This window comes from Esox lucius, chromosome 20, assembly GCF_011004845.1.
Source record: "Esox lucius isolate fEsoLuc1 chromosome 20, fEsoLuc1.pri, whole genome shotgun sequence".
Classification (NCBI taxonomy): Eukaryota; Metazoa; Chordata; class Actinopteri; order Esociformes; family Esocidae; genus Esox; species Esox lucius.
Genome location: NC_047588.1, coordinates 20,357,981 through 20,379,224, shown reverse-complemented (window position 1 = coordinate 20,379,224; position 21,244 = coordinate 20,357,981).

The window sequence follows — 21,244 nt, the reverse complement described above, 5'->3', positions numbered from 1 at the left end:
AGCCGCTGGAGGCTGAGAGCTACTGCCTAGACATCATGTACAGGTTCCAGCTTAAACTTTCACAGTTTCTCTAAAGAGAGATGAAAAAAATGAAAACATTGGCTAGCAGCTTTTAGTAAAGGAGAAACCAGCCAGCCAACAATCCATCCCAAACAAAGAGAAACTGTCCTGCTGAATCGTGCCTGGCCCCAAATCATGAATAGATTAGTGAAACAGATAACAACATGCTGTTAAAAATAAATGCCTGGATGTGTAGCAAATCATTGACCAGGAACTAGAAGAGAGTACTGACCGCACCGTCATTAAACACTGCACCACCCCTCCTCGCCACTACATCCCAAATGGCACCCTATTCCCAATAGAAACATAACCTGGAGTACTGGAGTGCCATTTGGAATACACCCTGTTCTCAGTTAGACTGGAAAATGACTGCCATTATACAACTGTTGCATAGAAAATTACTGCCATTATACAACTGTTGCATGGAAAATGACTGCCATTATACAACTGTTAAATTGAAAACGACTGCCATTATACAACTGTTACATAGAAAATGACTGCCATTATACAACTGTTGCATGGAAAATGACTGCCATTATACAACTGTTGCATGGAAAATGACTGCCATTATACAACTTTTACATGGAAAGAGACTGTGGGACAGCCCTTATGGTTTTTAGGGCATAGCTCCAATAAAGACTGCAATAATTTCTATTTACTAATTATATCTATGCAGTGACATTCAAGTCCATGACGGAAATTTGTTTTACACCTTTATTCTCTGAGCCTACATTGTCTACATTTTAGTTTTAGAAAGGAAAGAAAAAGGTGAAGTGGTCTCTTCATTTTTTCTGGAGGTGTATATAGTATATGCTCAAATGATCAGATTTTAGTAATTCTGCATATATACATTGTCTTTTTATATTCACTGCATAAACGAAGTCTATAAAAATTGACAGTCTTCACCTCTCTCGCACACATTTTTTCTATCCCTGTGAGGACCAGTAAAATGATTCCCTACATTTTTATTTTCTAATATCTAACCCTAACCATTTCACTTATCCTAACTTTAACCTAACCTTAAACTCAGTGATCTATAATTTTATTTATGATGAAAATAATAAAAATAACACACAGAGGACAAAGGAACCAATATCCATGAATAAAATGAGAAATGAAAATGAAGACTGATTTTTGTTTAACTCCACCCCAATCTCAAATTAACTACTTTATTTACAACCCAACAACAGCTTTATTTAACAGGGTAAAATTCCATGAACATTTGGGATATATTTGGTCAGTCATTTTGAACCCCCTTCTTTGTCATCTTAACAACAGTTTCATGCTCCCTTTTTATGTGAGCATATGTATTGGGACATTTGGCTCACAGGTGTTTCTAATTGATTAGGTGTGTCTGTTGCATTGATGGTTTAAAAAATATAGAACCTCATCTGTTAGGCATGGTGGAGGTAGTGTCATGGCATGGGCATGGGCATGCATGCCCACTAATCTTTACTGATGGTGTAACTAATGATGGCAGAAGTGTGCAGAAGCATCTTGGCTACCAATGTACAACAAATAGAGGGATAGGAACAAGTAATAGAGGGATAGGAACAAAACCCTACTCATTGGGCAGTGACCCCAAAAAACTTGTTGAATAGGAAACTGAATAGGAAACTCTTAATAATAAACAAAAGCTAAAATGTCTGCAGTAAAGGCTTGGTAAAGCATCTGAAAGGATTATACCCAGACTTAATTGATGTCAGTGAGTCGGAGACTGCTTTTATTTCATGCAAGGCATTTGCAACTAAATACTAGCTTTTACACTTGTTCTCACTTGACCTACATTATTCCAAGTAGCACAATTTTAATCAGAATAAATTAATTGCAAGCAATGAAATGTGTTGAGAGGAGACATAAAACACGTTGGTTAAAATCACAGATGATGTGTTTTTTATAAATCTAAAAGCTCACTTTTTCCAATTCCAGTGCAGTAGCTTAAATATTTCTTATATAACTTTCTCCATAACTTTCATCATCATGTTTCATCATCATTTTGAAATGCAATCTTGTTGGTCTGCAAGTTTCAATAGCATGTACAACTCTAAATCTGCTAAACTGGGGGGAAACAATTATGTTTTTTGTTAGCTAGGCTGTTATTAGGCTAACAAAGCGTTAATGCTTTCACACCGCCAATCTATCTCCCACCTTGGCAACATTTTTAGTTGATCCGCAACACAAATTTGAGATACAGCCTATTTCCTGTTTAATTAAATTAGCCATTTTCTTGCAATATTGTAAAACAATTGTGTCATTACTGGTAGTTGTCTTTGTTTTTCGTGCAATTCATGCCCATTTTTTATCTGCAACTCAGCAATCTTAGCTCTTTTGCCACTTGTGGTTTAGGCAAAACCTCATCCACAGATATGTGCTTTATTACACAGGGTACAACAAAATCATGTTTTTTAAAGAATTAATTTGTTGTTTTCCTGATTTTGCTGTAGGCAGAAATGCGTTAATATAGACATGTCAGTCTTGAACCCTACACAGACCTGGTAACTTTAAATTCCACTTTGCAGACTTTACTCAAACCTGAGTGGGACCAAATGTGACCTAGGGAGAATAAAATTAACTTTGTAGTTTTTACTGTCACCATCACACCTCTGTTTTTTATGTTATTTCTGATGCTCTGTCCAGGTTATCCATTGACAGATGTTACTTCCTTTCAGTTAAACAACGGTTTGCAGCTACATCTGAGAAGACTGTACTTTGTTTAAATTAAAATATACAGTGCTGTGTTTTAATAAATTATTTTGATATTATATCTTTGATAATGCGTAAGATGTTGCAGATCCATATTCTGTTTATACTGAAATGCTTTATTCTGCAACACCTTTTCTCCAATAAAATTATTGTCCCTTCTCTGGTTGTATTCATGTTCATAGATTTGGTGTCTTCCTGGTGATTTCTTTTGTATTTTGATATGGGAATTGTGTTGCACTGCCAGTCTCAAAAAAATTGGGATAAAGCATTTGAGGATTTAAAAATGGGAATTCCAAACTAAACATTGGTAGTGTCACAGGAAGAGTTCCAAATTTAGTGTTTTGGGCCCTGGGGGGATTCTATTTACCAAAACACAGTAGAAATAGAGGAATTTATCAACATCTTAAATACAAACTGCTGGGAATGGTGAACCGGCTTCACTCAGGGCAGCCCCAAGTTTGTAGTTCATGAAGTATGGTGGAAGGCGGTCTCCTAGTTGGTGTCCCAGCACATTTCTCCTTATTGCCTTCCTGCATCTTTTCGGTCTCTGGGGAAGAGCAGCTGCAAGGATGTTGACTTCAGGCGTCACTCTTCCACATTTCTCTGGCCCATACAGCTCTATAAATACTGACCACGGATGCACAAAACACCTTAGCAACTGTAGACCTTAAACGGCAAGTCCTTAAAGACTTGTTCATCACAAAAATACTTTGGTTATTTCAGCCTGTGTTAATTGTCCTAAAGAAGGCTCCACAATGCTGGGTTACATCACTAAATAGACCGTGGTAAAACCCTTCAACATCTCAGAATTCCCATCCACCACAATGTCTATTTAACATGTGCATGCCGCCAAGAATTGGGGTAAACATTTGTATGTATAAAGGGGGACAATATAAACATTACCAAATTCTTTTCTGAAAAAAATACTACAACAATCCCGCAATGGCATAAAAGTGACCAAGAATGTCAGCACAATGGAAAACAGGTGGTAAGTTGTTCAACTATTTGCAGTACAATAGCATGCTGAGCATGAGTGATGGCTGGATTGTAACCATAATGCTGAAATAAATAACATTTGATATTCTTCCCTGATATAGGCCTGCACATCAAGGACTAGATGTGTGAATCAGGAATTTCAGCAGTTTAGGAAAAGGTTTGGAATATCTTAGATGTTATAAAGTATTAGATGTTAAACTTTTATTATTCTGAGTATGTTTAAAATTGTAAAGTTAATGATGATTCTGATGAGATCCTCTTATTAAGACTGGATTTGTTTAATGCATGTACTATACAATAGTTGTGTGTGGGTGGATGTGTGAGACAGAGGCTGTGTGGATAATAAGTAAGGGTTCAGACAATGTACAGCACTGTAATGGCAACCAAGTACCTATCTCATATCTGCACCAACTTCATCTAATGCTAGGAAAGAAGATTCCCAATCCATTTTCCAAAAACATCTGACACCCTCATCAAATACCTTTTCAGACCTTTTAACATTACATGGGTGTGATAGTTATATATTGACAGAATATATTGGGTTATTTTACATAATTTACATGAAGTTTAAGAATATATCAACATTTATCACCAGATATTGGTCTGGAATTAAGGAATAATTGCATGCAGCAACTTGATCAGTTCCTTATACATATCCACTATAGTGAGTCATGTGTGAATACATAGTAAGATCTCATTAGAATGGCAAAAACATGTAAAATTCAGACTTATTCTCTTGACACTTTGTTACCTGTGGGAGTGTATATTTTTAGTGGATGGTGTAGTTATCTTAACATGAAATTGGAAACAATAAATCATTTAGGAGAAGAATGTCTAATAAAATACAAAATGAAATGTAATGGACAATATTGTATGAATTTGTAGAATATTTAAACCTTATTAATATTGTAATACACTGATGAGTCAAAAATCATCAGTGTATTACAGCCCTGTGTGTTGTGACATATCCATATGTAACCATCATTAAAATGTTCTGTGACTTGTGCCACAGTAAACCTTATATCGGTTCGGAACCAGACAGGATAGCCTTTGTTTCCCTCGTGCATCGATGAGCCTTGGGCGCCCAACACTCTGTCACCATTTGTGGTTGGTCTCTCCTTGGACCACTGTCAGTAGGGGCTCACCACTGCTGACCGGGAGCGCCCCAGAAGCCTTGCCGTTTCAGAGATCCATCCGGCCATAACATTTTGGCCAATGTCGAAGTCACGCAGATCTTTATTCCTGCCCGTTTCTCCGGCATCCAACATGTCGAGTAAGAGAACTGATTGTTCACTTTCGATCTAATCTACCCAGACCTGGACATGTGCCCTTAGGAGATGATCAACATCATTGTCTTCACCTGTGAGGATTCATAAGGTTCTGTTACAATACAGGCAACTTAAGAAGTATTAACACCATTCATGGAATTGAGCAAAAGTGAATTCAAAAAATAAACAAAGAGCAAGATTTTCACCTTTCACCACACAATAATTTCAAACACAAAACATTTTATTGTATGGTACTATATTTTTTTGCATTTGTAGACTGCCCTCTTTATTTCAGAACATAGGCTTTTAATTGGATTACAGTCAAGAGACTAATCTGGCTGTTGTAAAATAATTATTTTGTGGACCCATTTCTGTGTTGATTTTGATGTATGTTTGGGATTATTGTCCTGTTGAAAGGTCCATCCATTGCCAAGTTTTAATTTCCTGGCTGAGGCAACCAAGTTTTGGGCTAAAATATCTTGTTACCTAATCTTAATAAGAGCCCCATGACCATATTTGCCTCCCTCACCATCTTCCTCACCATGTGTGGGGTAATACTGTATGCACATGTCCTCTTATAGTCAAATTCATGAAGTATGGCAATACTTCTTGAATTGACTGTATAATATTTCTTGTGTTGGGAATTAGTAGATATTTTCTTCAGACCAATCCTTTTACTTCAAACTATTCCATCACTTTGCTCTGTGCTTTCAGGTCCTGAGGCAAAATGATTATGTGGGTGAACCAATCAAAAGTTTTATCCGGAGAGGATGCTCATCCTGCCAGGTTGTTACAGTTGGACTGGCAGTAGATGGACTGGCTATGCCAACTTGTAAAGAAATGATGCAGCCATCTGGCACATAAATTATATATAATCTGCTTCCAACTCCTCCCACCTCTCAGAATTCCCCTCTACAGAAATTGCTATATAAAATATGTATGCTGACACCAATGGAATAAACATTTGTCTGTATAAAAGAGGACCATGCAAACATTGCCCAAGTCTTTTTTATGACCATTTCTTAAATCCTATGTCAAAGGAATATTTTTCTCTTTACTTGAGTCAATAGAATATTAGAATAAGGAAAAGTCCCTTCAGTCAATAGTCAAAGGAATACATTACAATAGAATATAAATATTAGATTCCAGTTGCAACAGTAAGTTATTTTGAGTGTAGGTAACCATAATTACATTTCTGCCAAATTTCAAGTCATGTAGCCTCTGTTCCTTCATTGCTGATGGGCGCAGTGCCTGCAGCCCTCGCCCTCAAACCCCTCTTAGGACATTGTACATCTTTCAGTCTGAGATGTTTTGCCTTGAGTCGTCTCACCAGTCACTGTATTTCTGACTGTGGGGTTCACTGGGTTTGAATTCCAGTAATGCGTCAGAGTGCATGTGTGGAGTCTGAATTCAGCTCTGCGGAGAGGGGAGTCGGGGTCACAGGTGGGGGATGCTCTCACGGCTGTCTGACTAAATGGAATGTGTTATCCATGGGGGTCGGAGATGTTTTTTCTGCCTGCCTAAGCCCTCAGAGACAGTCACCCCTATCTATCAGGGCGGATGGAGGAACCTGTGCAGGCTGATAGGTGCTGAGGAGCTGTAAGTACCGGTAGGGCCTTCGAAGGCACACCTGTCTGCTGGTGTACAGGTGAGCCTCCCTTAGCCCACTCACCTGCATGTTATGCCTGCTCCTGCGTCAAGTACAGTCTCAGCCCTGGCTGGCTCCACTGGAACACTGGCCAGCAATGAATGGATGGAGCTCAGTTCATAGCCCATAAACCCGGTGTAAACATTATTATCAGTGGTGCATTTACATCCAATTTCTTTTTGAAGGAGAATCACAACCAGTAATTATTTATTCTAAGTATATTAATTGCTTGGAGCAACTGTAGGACTGTCTCTCCATGCACACAGGTCTCTCACTCAGGGAGATCAGGGTCGAGCTAACCAGAGTCCAGCATGAGAAGGTCACATTGCCCTCCACCCGCTAAAGTGATTTTATAAAACTTAATTATTATCTATGTAAAAAAATCAATCTTGGGGAATCTTAAGGCCCCAACATCTATTTGTTACCTTATTGTCTTTATCAAAGCCAAATCTGCAACATTTTGAACATACCATCTACTCTTGACTGGAACTGCCACTTCCAAAGACGCATGCATCATGCCCCTTTCAGAGCAACATAACACTGCATAAAACAACTATAGCATTTACACATACACATAACAAATACATTTACACATTCACATTTGACCATATCCCGTTCCCACTCAACGGACCAGCATATCTAAATACATTTATATATATAATTATTTAAGCTTATCAAGAACTGTACACATGCTAATGTTGTCTGGTTTTGCATCATGCAGTCGAGAAACGCTTTCTTATGCGACTGTCAAACACTCATATTCAGTAAGAAAAAGCCATAGCTGTAGCCTTAAACGTTAAGCTATTCACGTTTACGACACAAATAGTAGCCGCAGCCGACTACACCCCGAATGTATTGTGATCCTAGCAACGCCTCTGTTAGAAGGCATGATTTAATGTAAACATTTTAATAATGTTTAGCAAAACAATCAGATTTTATTTCTTTTGAACATTCTGAATTTTCTCAGGGACCTAATCCTTATGGAGTCATAGGAAGCTGTCTACCTTGCCTAATGGTACCGACCACCTCTGGCTCTGTCTACATTTGAGAGTAGACAAATTTCTTCAGGCCAATCCTCAAGCCTTTTTACTGAAACAGAGGCTGGGCGACCGCCTTGTTTTCATTTCAATTAAGAATTGTAACTTTAAGCGAGTGGACAAATGTTTATCTATATCTGGGAACTATCCCTAGAGGTTTAGATCACAAATTATATTTAATATTGAAAAATACATTTGTTTCATCTTTTTTGTTAGTCCAGTGGCCGCAATTTCCGAGACTACAATAACGTTGAATTCATTAAATCCACATAATGAATAACAGATACCATTACATTTATCTTTTCAGTAAACTATGCAGTGTACTCAGTCCTAGCCTTTTGGGGGCCCTAAGCACAAGGCTAGAGCCAGGGTTGAGTACCCTGATTTACTAACAAGTCTCACTAGCAGTTGAAGGTCCCCTAGTGGTCAGGCGCCCTAAGCAAGAGCTCATGTTGCTTACGCCTGGAGCCGGCCCTGAATGTATTACTCCCGGGCCTCTCCGTGCCAAATCAACATGATCTATACCGCTTTTATTGCTCCAGTCAGTTTGGGCATGTCCCAAATGGCACCCTATTCATTTATTTCATCCTGCACTAACTTGGATTACAGCTCTACAGGCCCTAATAGAAAAGGTTTTGCATATAATGAAATAGGGTGCCTTTTGGGACGTGTCTGTAGAATGTTACTGGTAGTGTTCACTCATCCCATCCCAACAGGGAGCCACATCAATAATGTTTGACATTAAATAGCTCCCATTGATATAGTTTAATATAAATGTCCATCCCTGTGATAAATCTTGAAACACATTTATACAGAAAAGTATTTCCTTCTTGCGTAGTTTTGCTTTGACGTTGGTGGAGATATGTTGTGGATCACTATAAGAACTCAAGAAAGATTCTGGCTCATTCCCACACCCTAAAACCGTACGTTTTTTCTAGTAACAAAGGAATCTTAAAAATGACTAAAATGTTTGCTGTGGTACTGTACTGTATTAAGAATGTAACACTCACATAAAACATTTCTAAGAACTGACATGAAGAACAAATTATTGAAAATGATAGTAGAGACATGTTTCAATAACCATGCCTATATCATTAACAATTACAGTCATGGTGGTATGTCTACACTTGAAAGGACAATGTACAGTGGATATAAAAAGTCTACACAACCCTGTTAAAATGCCAGGTGATGTAAAAGATTGAGACAAAGATAAATCATGTCAGAACTTTTTCCACTTTTAATGTGACCTTTAATGTCAACAATTCAATTGAAAAACAAACTGAAATCTTCAAGGGAGAAGCATTAAAAAAAAAGTACAATAACCTGGTTGCATAAGTGTGCACACCCTCCTATAACTGGGGATGTGGCTGTTTTCTGAATTAACCAATCACATTCAAACTCTTGTTAAATAGAAGTCATTACACACCTGCCATAATTTAAAGTGACTCTAATTAATCACAAATAAAGTTCAGCAGTTTTTTTTCTTAGTTGCACTTCAGAGCAAAAGCCATGGTCCGCAGAGAGCTTCCAAAGCATCAGAGGGATCTCATTGTTGAAAGATATCAGTCAGGAGAAGGGTACAAAATAATTTCCAAAGCATTAGATATACCATGGAACACAGTGAAGACAGTCATCATCAAGTGGAGAAAATATGGCACAACAGAGACATTACCAAGAACTGGACGTCCCTCCAAAATGTATGAAAAGATGAGAAGATAACTGGTCAGTGAGGCTTCCAAGAGGCCTACAGCAACATTAGAGGAACTGCAGAAATTTCTGTCATGTATTGGCTGTGTGCTACATGTGACAACAATCTCCCGTATTCTTCATATGAATGGGCTATGGGGTAGGGTGCCAAGAAGGAAGCCTTTTCTTACAAAGAAAAACATCCAAGCCCAGCTGAAGTTTGCAAAAACAAACATCAAGTCCCCCAAAAGCACGTGGGACAATGTGTTATGGTCTGATGAAACCAAGGTTGAACTTTTTGGCCATAATTCCAAAAGGTATGTTTGGCGCAAAAACAACAATGCATATCACCCAAAGAATACCATACCCACAGTGAAGCATGGTGGTGGCAGCATCATGCTTTGGGGCTGTTTTTCTTCAGCTGGAACAAGGGACTTATTCAGGGTGGAGGGAATTATGAACAGTTCCAAATACCAGGCAATTAAAAAGCTGAAGATGAAGAGGAAGTTCACCTTTTAGCATGACAACGACCCAATGCACACATCCAAATCCATGGCTTCACCAGAAGAAGATTAACGTTTTGGAATGGCCCAGCCAGATCTGTGTGATGATCTGAAGAGGGCTGTGCACAGGAGATGTCCTCACAATCTGACAGATTCGGAGCGCTTTTGCAAAGAAGAGTGGCCAAATATTGCCATGTCTAGATGTGCCATGCTAATAGACTCCTACCTAAAAAGATTGAGGGTTGTAATAAAATCAAAATGTACTTTAACAAAGTGTTAAATTTAAGGTTTTGCACACTCATGCAACCAGGTTATGGTGAGTTTTCTATTAGTTTGTTTTTCAATTGAATTGTTCACGTTATAGGTCACATTAAAGGTGGGAAAAGTTCTGACATGATTTATCTTTGTCTCATTCAGTTTACATCACAAGAACCTGGCATTTTAACAGGAGTGTGTAGACTTTTTATATCCACTGTATAATGAGAAATGATATTAGAGGTGTGGCTTAATCTATTACCTAATTCTTTACTGTTTGGTTATGTTCATTTGATTACATTGGTGGGAATAAAGATTTGAGCTGTATCAACTGAACATGTGTATGCAAGATATATGAAAAGATATATGTTTAACTAGCCCTGTAACATGTAAGTACTGCAAACTTTTGCCTTTTACTTCTAAGAATAACAAAATATTTGGGCAACTGATTAACTTCATTTTTATTAGCTAAATCATTTGTGTTTGCAGTGCATGCAAAGCAAGGCGCAAACCCTACTACTTTCACCCACAAGCATGGAAAGCATTAGAAGCATTACAATTTTCCATCTTTTTACTAAATACCTATTGGATAAAGCCAATGTTCAAGTGATTCATTATTTCATTCTTTTTGTACTTTACCCCATGGAAAAGGGTGCTTTTTTGGAAGACGTCTTAATAGTTATTTGACAGTCATTGTGGGGAAAGCTCCAGTGCGTTGCCTCCTAGGAACACCTGGATATACCCGCCCGACCCAACCCACCTCCCTGATTTACTAACAGAGCTGCTTCATCCTTCTCCAGCTGGACAAAGGGCTATTAGAGGGGCCTTAACATGATGATGACTTGGCAGGTTATTAGTGCATTTTCTATTTTTACACTGACATTTGAGTTATGATCTTTGACCAGTGTTGTGGTTTCATGCCAAGTATCTGGCTGCAGTGCTTCATCTCAAGCATGAAGTGATTTCCTACTTGAAAATTCTTTAAGCATGAAGAATTTTCCCAATATGTTAGAGGATGCATTGCATGTGAACCTGTACTCCAGATCAATGGAAGATTTATGTTAGCTGTACAGATAAGTGACCTAACTCTATAAATAATGTTTTTTTGTACTTCAGCAGAACCACACTGTGTGACCATCAATGAAATGATATTTACCATATGCTTTTCAACATTACAACCAATGAATTAACATTTTTGTGACAAGAAATCTTGAGAATTGAAGCCTGATGACTAGTTACCACAAGCTTGCTTACACAGTCACACAGAAAACCGGTCAATCAAACATTTAAAATCTTTATATGTAATTTCTTAATTATTAATTAACATCAATAGTTGATGTTCACTTATCAATGACTAGTCATTGGTTACATTGCATCCCAAACCATACTTATCGCTCAGCAGCAGCACGTCTAAATACATCCATCTGTCAATCAGTGGATTTCCCTTGTTCCTTGAAAAACTTGCTATTGTTCCATTTGACAGAATACAGTTAAATCCTCCAGCCTCGTTGAATGTAAACTGCAGTAGTGCTATGCCCTGTGGTCTGAGGTCTACAGGTATGTGGAGGTTAGCAGTAGCATTGACAGGCTCTATAAGCGTCCATCCTTTGATGTCCACCATCCTCCACCCTGTGGAAGTTGAAAGGGTAACGTGAGAACCCAGAACCCAGGATCAACAATGATGCTCTCACCTGGCCTCTTTGAAGATGGGACAGGGCCAAGTAGACCCAAGACATCTCCATCACTCCGGGAACACACAAGAAAGAAACTCATACCCACAGATCTCATTGGCTTTGTTTAGTTGAGTGTTTTTTTTTTTTGTTGGAGTGCTCCTGTTTCGCCAAGTGCTGTTCATCACTGGATAAATGTCATACTCTGATTTGACGGGACGCCATTAGTCCATTTCTTTCCGTGTCCAGCACCACTGATCCCTGCTCTGCCCAACGCTCTTCCCACACTCTATATTAAGTCACCCAAAAGCTGTCAAGAAATGTGGACCTCTAAACATTTACAAGGCTTGTATTCTCTATTGCTCTCAATAATCCAATGCAAAGTGATAACATTTGTTTAACATTTTAAACAACGGCGTTTGGTGGCCTCTTCAAACAGACTATGACTTACCTGACAGTCAGCAGCAAATATGACATTTAGAGGGGAGTCACACCTGACTGATCTGGCCACATGAGGGAGTCAGAGGGTCTGTATTCTCCCAATCCTAGTCCAGCTTTGAGTTGGAGTAGAAGTGTAGATGACACTTGGTTTGTTAGCTTCTCACCACATCACCTACCATCTACCCCATCATGTGTCCTGTCCTCCCTCCACCCCTACGACTGTGAACTCCATTGGGCTACAGGTCAAAACAAGGTCACGGCACAGAGAAAAGATAGATGACTTTGCACTAGGTGGCATCCCCCTCTTCGTCACAAACCCACACACACACAACGCTCATTGTCCGGTCAGGGAAGTGCTGATGTGGACTGTCCAACCCCACAGGGGTGACAATAGTTCCTGTCTGAAATAGAATAGGCCCTGCACCTGGGAGATATCCCATACTATCTGATATTAATCTCTGCTCATTTTTTAACATAATGAGTAACATTGTTTGAAATAGAGTATGCCTGTCTAATTGGAATGATTTATAGATGCCATAATGCCTTTATCAATTATTTTACTTATGGTACTGTATGGTGGGGGCATGTAGTTATGTGTTTCATTTCAGTTGTAGTGTGAAGAATAGTTCACCAGCTGTCACCTTTGTCTCAAATGTCTCAATCCCAATTGTGTAATGCTCTGACTTCTGCGAGAGACATCTTTCTCAAAGAGAAAGAATATTATCATCAATCTGTTACTTTGTTTAAACATTTTCCCTCATTATTGTACCACAGCAATAAAAAGTGTTGTGTAACGGTTTTTGTTTGTTACGCAATACATTGCTACTGACTACATGACCCCTGGTCACAAACACAAAGACTGTGCACTCTCCTTCCTTCTGTCTCTGTCCCTCTCCCGCTTTTGAGTGTCTTTCATTATCACGCTTTCTCCCTCTCTCCTCTCCTTCAATCGCACTCTGCCTCGCTCTATCAGCATAGTGACCCTATTCCCCTTCCATCTTACCATCCTGTCTTCATATACACTGGCCCCCTGGCAGCGCCTGGCCCCTGGCTGTGGCCCTCACCTCTGGGTGACTCTGAGGGCTGGCAGGGTGACAGCCCCAGTTTGTCTTCAGTAGGCTGGCCTGAACCAACACCAACAACTAAACCCCAGGATCATCTTCCTCCGCTGGGGACACGGGCTAGGGATCAGCCACACAGAGCTCCAGGAATCTCCCATTTTATTCTAACCATTGAACCACACTGCACATCGGCATGCCGACTGCAGTCACGTCTGTGTAATTACAATGGCAGCATTAGCACAGCTATTTATTGACCGTTTGATCTGTTGGATGCAGACAAACTGAAGACAGCGGAGAGGGCATGCTGATGTTAGTGGTGGTATATTTGTGTTTGAGTGGTGTGTGAGACCATGAAAGACTAATGGGAACATTTTAATCACAGCTGACATTCTGTCCATGACCTAACTTTGTAGCTCTGACTACCCCTTCAGTGAAATGATCAATCTGCCATCTGAGAATCTGTTCAATGGTTCTGATCTTGAGATATACCTATTGGTTATTAAAAGTGCTGATTGTCTGCAGTTCAAACAACAAGATAGCCATCACAAGAACAATGTTTTGGTAACAACAGTTGGTTGGTTTAGCAAACTGGCTAATGTCAAAGACCAATTTTCAGTAAAACATTATTGTTGCATATATACGCTATGATACCTAGATACAGTTCTGCTGCTGCAAGTTACCAATAGTTTTTGCGTATCTGCAAAAGTTAGCTAATATCTGGCTATACATTGTTGCTTTGACCTAGCTGAGCAACTCCAATCCTCATGTCCATGTTGTTGACAAACTTTGCCAATGCTTATTTCAGTATCTGTGATAAATTATGCTTTCAATAACTTTTGCTTAAGATTTTAGTTTTTAGTTAGAATTGTCTAAATAAAAATTTACAAGCAACCAAAGATCTCTTGTCTGGTAAGATGCTCAACTGGAGATTTATTAAAACAAATTACAGAAAGTAAAAGCAGAGGAAGCTATGACTCCTCTAATGAATTTTGAAAAGAGAAGAAGGCAAAGCATTCTTATTATACGGCAATCACTTCAAATCCATTGCTAATGAGATTACCCAGAGTTTGAGCTTTGTTCATTTATACTGGACCGCGTAAGCGGAGCCAGCCTAGAAGAGTGAATGTCTGATACTGACTGAGTGAGTGACTGACTACCCTTTGGTAAATAGCATACTTCTGTCTGTTTCATTTTTATCCGTGTACATGAGCAACTCTGTTCCTCTCACTCACCCCTCCACCCGACAAGGGAGTAACTGTGATAACAGCCACCTGTTGACATATGAAACAGGTGCTAGGTAGGCAGCTACTGCCCTAACTAGCACATGTTTGTTCTTTCTAGAAATGCTCTGCAGTTCCTGAACTGTGTGCTCATCATCCTCGCACCCATCAAGGAAAATGAAGTTGCTGTTAGGGTTGTTTTCACGGTTTCAGCTGTTCACTAGTGAAACCCTATTGCGAGTCAGTTCACTGACTCAATCGCAAACAGCAGTTGAATTCGACATAAGAGTGGCTCTGATTTTATATGTCTATAAATCCCAACCGGAATATCTGAGAACGATGCAAGTTACGATTGTTACGCATGCAGGTACCCTGTATGTGCGTTTGTGTTTTTCCACTCCTGCCGTTTCCCCAGGTGTCCCTTATGTTCCTGATTGTGCTCGTTGGTTTTTCCCACTTGGCAGTCATGACTGCATCGCCTGACTACTGAGTTGGACCAATGAGTGGACACCCCTCCTAATTGCACCACCCGTTCCTTGGTTTAAAAACCCAGGCAATTGCTTTACATGGACATAGACAATCTTGAGATACACGCCCTTTTTGATAGACAGACACTTTGTTCATGCATACATCACTTAGTTTAGCACATACATATCACTTTGTCCTGTTTCATGTGAGTATGTATTGCTGTGGTGTTTTGTTTGGTGTTGTCTTTTCAACAATCTTGTTCAACCTGTGTTTTGGTTGTCCCTGTGTCCCCAGGATTTTTTTTTTTAGCAAGTTGCCCTTGGACATACACGACCCGTAGTAAAATGTTGTCTAAAAACACTAGCTAGAACTGAGCGGATCACCCACTGTATTTTCGTACAGGTTATTAGTCAGCTAAGCGGTTCTTGAGGCAGGCAAGTTCCATTTAGGGTTGTTTGAATGACATTATTTCAATTCTTGGGTCCAACTCAGCCCCTTTTCCTTAACCCCTTTACCATGGGTTTATAATAAATGTATTATGTTTGACGGTAGCTTTGGTTGTCAGTGTCGTTTGTTCTCACTGTTCATGTACACTACACCACTTTGCATGAGTTTTATGTTACGGATCTCTGTACCATCCACCCTAGACTGCTAGAGCCACAGGGTTTGTAACATAACGTGGGGGCTCGTCCAGGATCTCTCATTGATACCCATGCCACTCATGCACCTTGGTTTGAGTGTCTAGTTCAGTGTTGAACTGTGCAGCTGTGATTGTGCGATCGGCTGGTGTAGTGTTCAGTATTTGTTGGCTTGTGTTCCTGGCTTACGATGGCTGCTTTTGATTTGGATGCCTTTTTGGGAGGATTTTGATAGATGCCGTAAAGTGGATTTAATGGCTTTGGCTGACCATTTTTCTTTAACCAGACCGAAGAGTTTAGTTGAAGCGGAGGTCAGAAAACTTGTGTTAGATGTTTTGTTGGAGGAGCAGGTGCTTGTGTTGTCGCTGCCTGAGCCTGCTGCTCCTGTTTGGGATGTGGCTGCTGCTCCTGTAAGCCCATCCAGCTATGAGAATGAGGGGGAGGCCAAGGCTCCAGCCACACTGTGCTGTTTTGACCCACTCTCCCCGCTGTCAGACAGTGATGCCAGAAGGGATGTCCATTCGACACAACTCCAAGTGGAGGCGGAAGCAAGAGCACAGATCAGACGAGAAACTCTCCATTTGGAGATGTGTAAACTTGAGGCAGAACAGGAGATGCATAGGCTAGAATAGGAGTCGTGCAGACTCGAGGCCGAACAGGAGTCGCGCAGACTCGAGGCCGAACAGGAGTACAAGGGAAATCTGTTTGACAAATGGCTCACTGCTAGTAAGGTGACTGATTTTAATTCTCTTCGGGAGTTATTCTTTTTGGAGGAGTTAAAAAATTGCTTACCTGAACCAGAGCATGTGAGCAGAGTTGAGCGGGAGCGAGCGGGGAGCGGGAGCGGGCGGATTTTGGACAGAGCGCAGAGCGGCATTTTTAAAAGGACAGAGCGAGCGCCTATTTCCCGCTCCAATTTCGTTCCGCTCAAACGCAAGTCTAAGCATGCTCAGTCGGGCCTGACCCAGAATCCATCTGTGTCTTGCAAAGTCATCAACACACAGTACAACATACAGTAGACAGTAGACATAATGGAGTTCAAAAAGTACTTTAAAAAAGAAAATGACAAGTCATACAGGTGTAGTCTTAAAATAAAACGAACTAACAATGATAATGTGCTACAAGAAAACGAATCGTTTTTGTAAGTAAAGATTCATTTTGGAATCTGAAAAGACACATCTCTCGAAAACACGAATGTGTGCTACGTGAACAGGGAAGACAGCAAAAGGTTAGCAAATTGAATACTTAACTTGTAACAAAGTTTAAATTAACTACAGTGTAATATTCAAACAAATTCGTTTTGTCATTCATGTAGGCCTAATGGTTCGTTTTATTTAATTTGTGTCGTCCGTGAATTTGTATTTAATAGAGCAAGAGGAGGAGCAGCAGAAACAAAAGAAAACGGTTGAGGAATTCAAAAGTTTCTTCACTGTACGCAAAGGCCCAACAATAAAAAGGAGAGAAAAAGAGAGCTGGATGTAGCATTTTTTTAAAAGGTTGTGGTCTGAGCTAAAAGTGAAATCTACATGTAGATTTTTTTCCTTTTTTGGTGCGATTTGAGTGGAGCGCGAAGCAAATGCGTTGAGCGCTGAGCGATAATGAGCGGAGTGGCCTGATGTGGCTTTGAGCGGGGGAGCGGAGGGGTGAACAGTTCCGTGAGCGATGAGCTGAGATTCTCACCGCTCCACTCCGCTCATGTGCTCTGTCCTGAACGCATTGTTGTTTACCTAAACGAACAGAAAGTGCACTCACAGTCGCAAGCTTCTGTATTGGCAGACTAACTTTTTGTGTTGATGCACAAGCGAATTCTCGGCTTGTACGGAGAGTAGGGCTGCAGAGCCCTAGTCGACCAACAGTACATCAAACTTGGCTGAAAGACGTACGTCTATGCTTTTATTGTCATCAGCCAAGACATATGGTTAATGAGTGCTTCCTGCTGAAACGCAAACAAGGGACGCCTCTGCATGCCAAGTCGCCAACAGGTGTTGGGCTAATTCGTACTGTTAGGTCAGAGAAACGACAGGTGCCTCATTGTAAATGTGGCTTGAAGGTCCCAGTCCCAGATCGCAGTTATGAAACATTCATATTTGAGGGATTTATTTCCCTATCAGGTCTCAGCGTCTGGTTAGGATCCTTAGAGATACTGGTGCGGCGCAGTCGTTCATCCTATCTGACCTGTTGCCCTTCTCCGAAAATACATACTTTGGATCCAGTGTGTTAGTCCAGGGAATTGAAATGGGAATTGCCCCAGTGCCGTTGCACTTGGTGAATGTACACTCTGAGCTAGTCAGTGGATTGTTCAGAGTTGGAGTACGTCCTATATTGCCAGTAAAAGGGTTGATGAATGTAATGGGCAACAATATTGCCGGTGGAAAGGTAATACCAATATTGGAGATGTTGGATAAAAGTGACCAGTTTCTTTCGGGGGAGCTGGCACAGAGTTATCCACATATGTTCCCTGCTTGTGCTGTCACACATGCTCAGGCACAACAATTCAGTCTAGAGAGTTTGACCAAGAGTATAGCTTGTGTTCTACCTCTGATTAGCTGGTGGGGTCTGAAACAGCCTAGTATCAGGAAGAAAAATGTGGAACTTGTTGCTGATGCAATAGTTACCAGTCTCTCGTGAACCAAAAGGGTGACAGGAGCCTGGCTAAATGTTTTTCCAGTGTTGTCTCATTGGAGGAGCTTAAGAAGAAAAACATAGCATACTTCATTGATGGTAATCTCTATAATAAATGTTTTATTTTTTACAGTAGTTTTGGTTGTCTGTGTCGTTTGTTCTCACTGTTCATGTACACTACACCACTTTGCATGTGTTTTATGTTACGGGTCTCTGTACCATCCACCCTAGACTGCAAGAGCCACAGGGTTCATAACAGCTGTACAGATATACCCGTAGGCATTGAATGGACCCTACAATGTATGCACAGCTAGCCTTAATGGAGGCACTAAACGTTGCCAAAGTTAGAAAAATAACAAAAAATCTGCCATATAACTCAGAGACATAAAACAATATGGCCGCAATCAGTGAATTAAATTAAGGTGGGTGGGGCTCTGACTTTATAAGGCCATAAATCCCTATGGGCATATCCAACAGCATTAAAATGAATCATACCCATTAACATCTCTGTTAGGAATGGATAGCAGAAGTCACGTAGAGAAAGACCTTATGGGGAGCTTTAATCGTCATTTAGCAGTAAAAAAAAATACTCTATGGCAAAAACATGTTGCCACCTTCGGGTCCCCAGGACCAGGATTGGGAAACGCTAATGTATGATGTTGCTTAAGGAATGTGGTCTTTGGTCTCCCTGGTGGGATATTTTACTCAATTGGAGTAGGTTAACACTGTAATGCCAGTGCAGGGTTTTCTGCCATATTTCAGTGGAGTTGTGATGGGTTTTGTCCCTCAGTTTCTGTCCAATTTTATGATATTCCATTTGTGATTAAGATCCTGCTTTATTTCAACAATTCCCAGCAGACTGGAGACTTGAGTATATGTTGAGATGGGTCTTCTAAAGCACATCTGATGCCATTCTGGTTCTTATGCTGCTCGCTCAACCAATTAGTCGGTACTGGAATCCTTAAGTACACGCTTTCCTGTCTTCTATCTCAAATTAGCTCACAATGCGCCCAAGCCACTACAAGGAGTCTAGCACTCTTTGATGGTTTGTTCCAGTCATAAGCAACAGATAACTGAAAGGAATGACAGTTAAGGAAGTGTGTACAGGTGCTGGTCATAAATTTTTAATATCATCAAAAAGTTGATTTATTTCAGTAATTCCATTCAAAAAGTAAAACTTGTATATTATATTAATTCATTACACACAGACTGATATATTTCAAGTGTTTATTTCTTTTTTTATTTCTGTGTGGAATGAATGTATACATTATACAAGTTTCACTTTTTGAATGGAATTACTGAAATAAATCTACTTTATGATGATATTCAAATTTCATGACCAGCACCTGAATACCAGTGCAACGCTTTGTGGTTGGAAGATTATGAGGAACGACCGGTGGTAAGTAGGAGATCTTGTCTAAGAGGGACTTGTAAATAAGCTGGTACCAGTGAGTCTGCCGTATTGTATGCAGTGAGGGCAAATTCACCAGAGTGTAATGATCACAGTCATGTATGTTGTACAGGGCATTGGTGACAAAGCATTTCTTGTTTTGTAAGTTAACTATTAGAGACTTCCATGTGAATTCATTTTCCATAGTCCAGGGCCATTAGCATGTTAATTTTTATTCAAGTATACTTTGCATCATGGGTGAATCATGCTTTATTTGCAAAACATAAAAAAAATATTCTAAATGGGTTTTAGCCTGATATAGGTCTGAGTGAACGATATAACTGATGTAACTTCTAGGTTACTGAAATAATCTTTGATCTACATATGGGACTTGTGGGAGTGGTAGGTGAAGGTAATTTGAGTGTGAAAAGTGTACAGTTGTTTTAATACCACTCATTTTTGTATAACCCTGTTTCCAAAAAAGTTGGGATGCTGTGTAAAATGTATCACATTCTGAAACTACTAAATTATATTGTTTCTTAAAAAGTACATGCGCACTTTGAATTTGATAACAATAACACGTTTCAAAAAACAGTCCTCAGTTTCAACATTTGATATGTTGACTTTGTATTATTTTCAATTAAATATTGGGATTTAGTGATTTGCACATTAATGCATTCTTTTTTATTAAAATGTTTTGCAGTGTGCCAACTTTCTTGGAAATGAGGTTGTATTTGAAATTGCATTGAAATAATATTTTATTTGTATACCTACTGGGATTTTACCAAAAATACCTTATTAACTTTCAAAATGTTAATTGATGCTTTATCTCATTCAGAGATAAACCTAGAACTACAAACATAGTCATAGCCACCACCCATCTTCAATGCTCTTACTGAGGGAAGGAGGTTGTTGGCCAAGATCTCGCGATACATGGCCCCATCCATCCTCCCCTCAATACGGTGCAGTCATCCTGTCACCTTTGCAGAAAAGCATCCCCAAAGAATGATGTTTCCACCTCCATGCTTCATAGTTGGGATGGTGTTCTTGGAGTTGTACTCATCCTTCTTCTTTCTCCAAACACGGCGAGTGGAGTAAAGACCAAAAAGCTCTATTTTTGTCTCATCAGACCATATGATCTTCTCCCATTCCTCCTCTGGATCATCTAGATGGTCATTGACAAACTTCAGACGGGGCTGGACATGCGCTGGCTTGAGCAGGGGGACCTTGCGTGTGCTGCAGGATTTTAATCCATGACGGCGTAGTGTGTTACTAATGGTTTTCTTTGAGACTGTGGTCCCAGCTCTCTTCAGGTCACTGACCAGGTCCTTCTGTGTAGTTCTGGGCTGATCCCTCACCTTCCTCATGATCATTGATGCCCCACAAGGTCAGATCTTGCATGGAGCTCCAGACCGAGGGAGATTGACCGTCATCTTGAACTTCTTCCATTTTCTAATAATTGCGCCAACAGTTGTTGCCTTCTCACAAAGCTGCTTGCCTATTGTCCTGTAGCCCATCCCAGCCTTGCCAGGTCTACAATTATATTCCTCATGTCCTTACACAGCTCTTTGGTCTTGG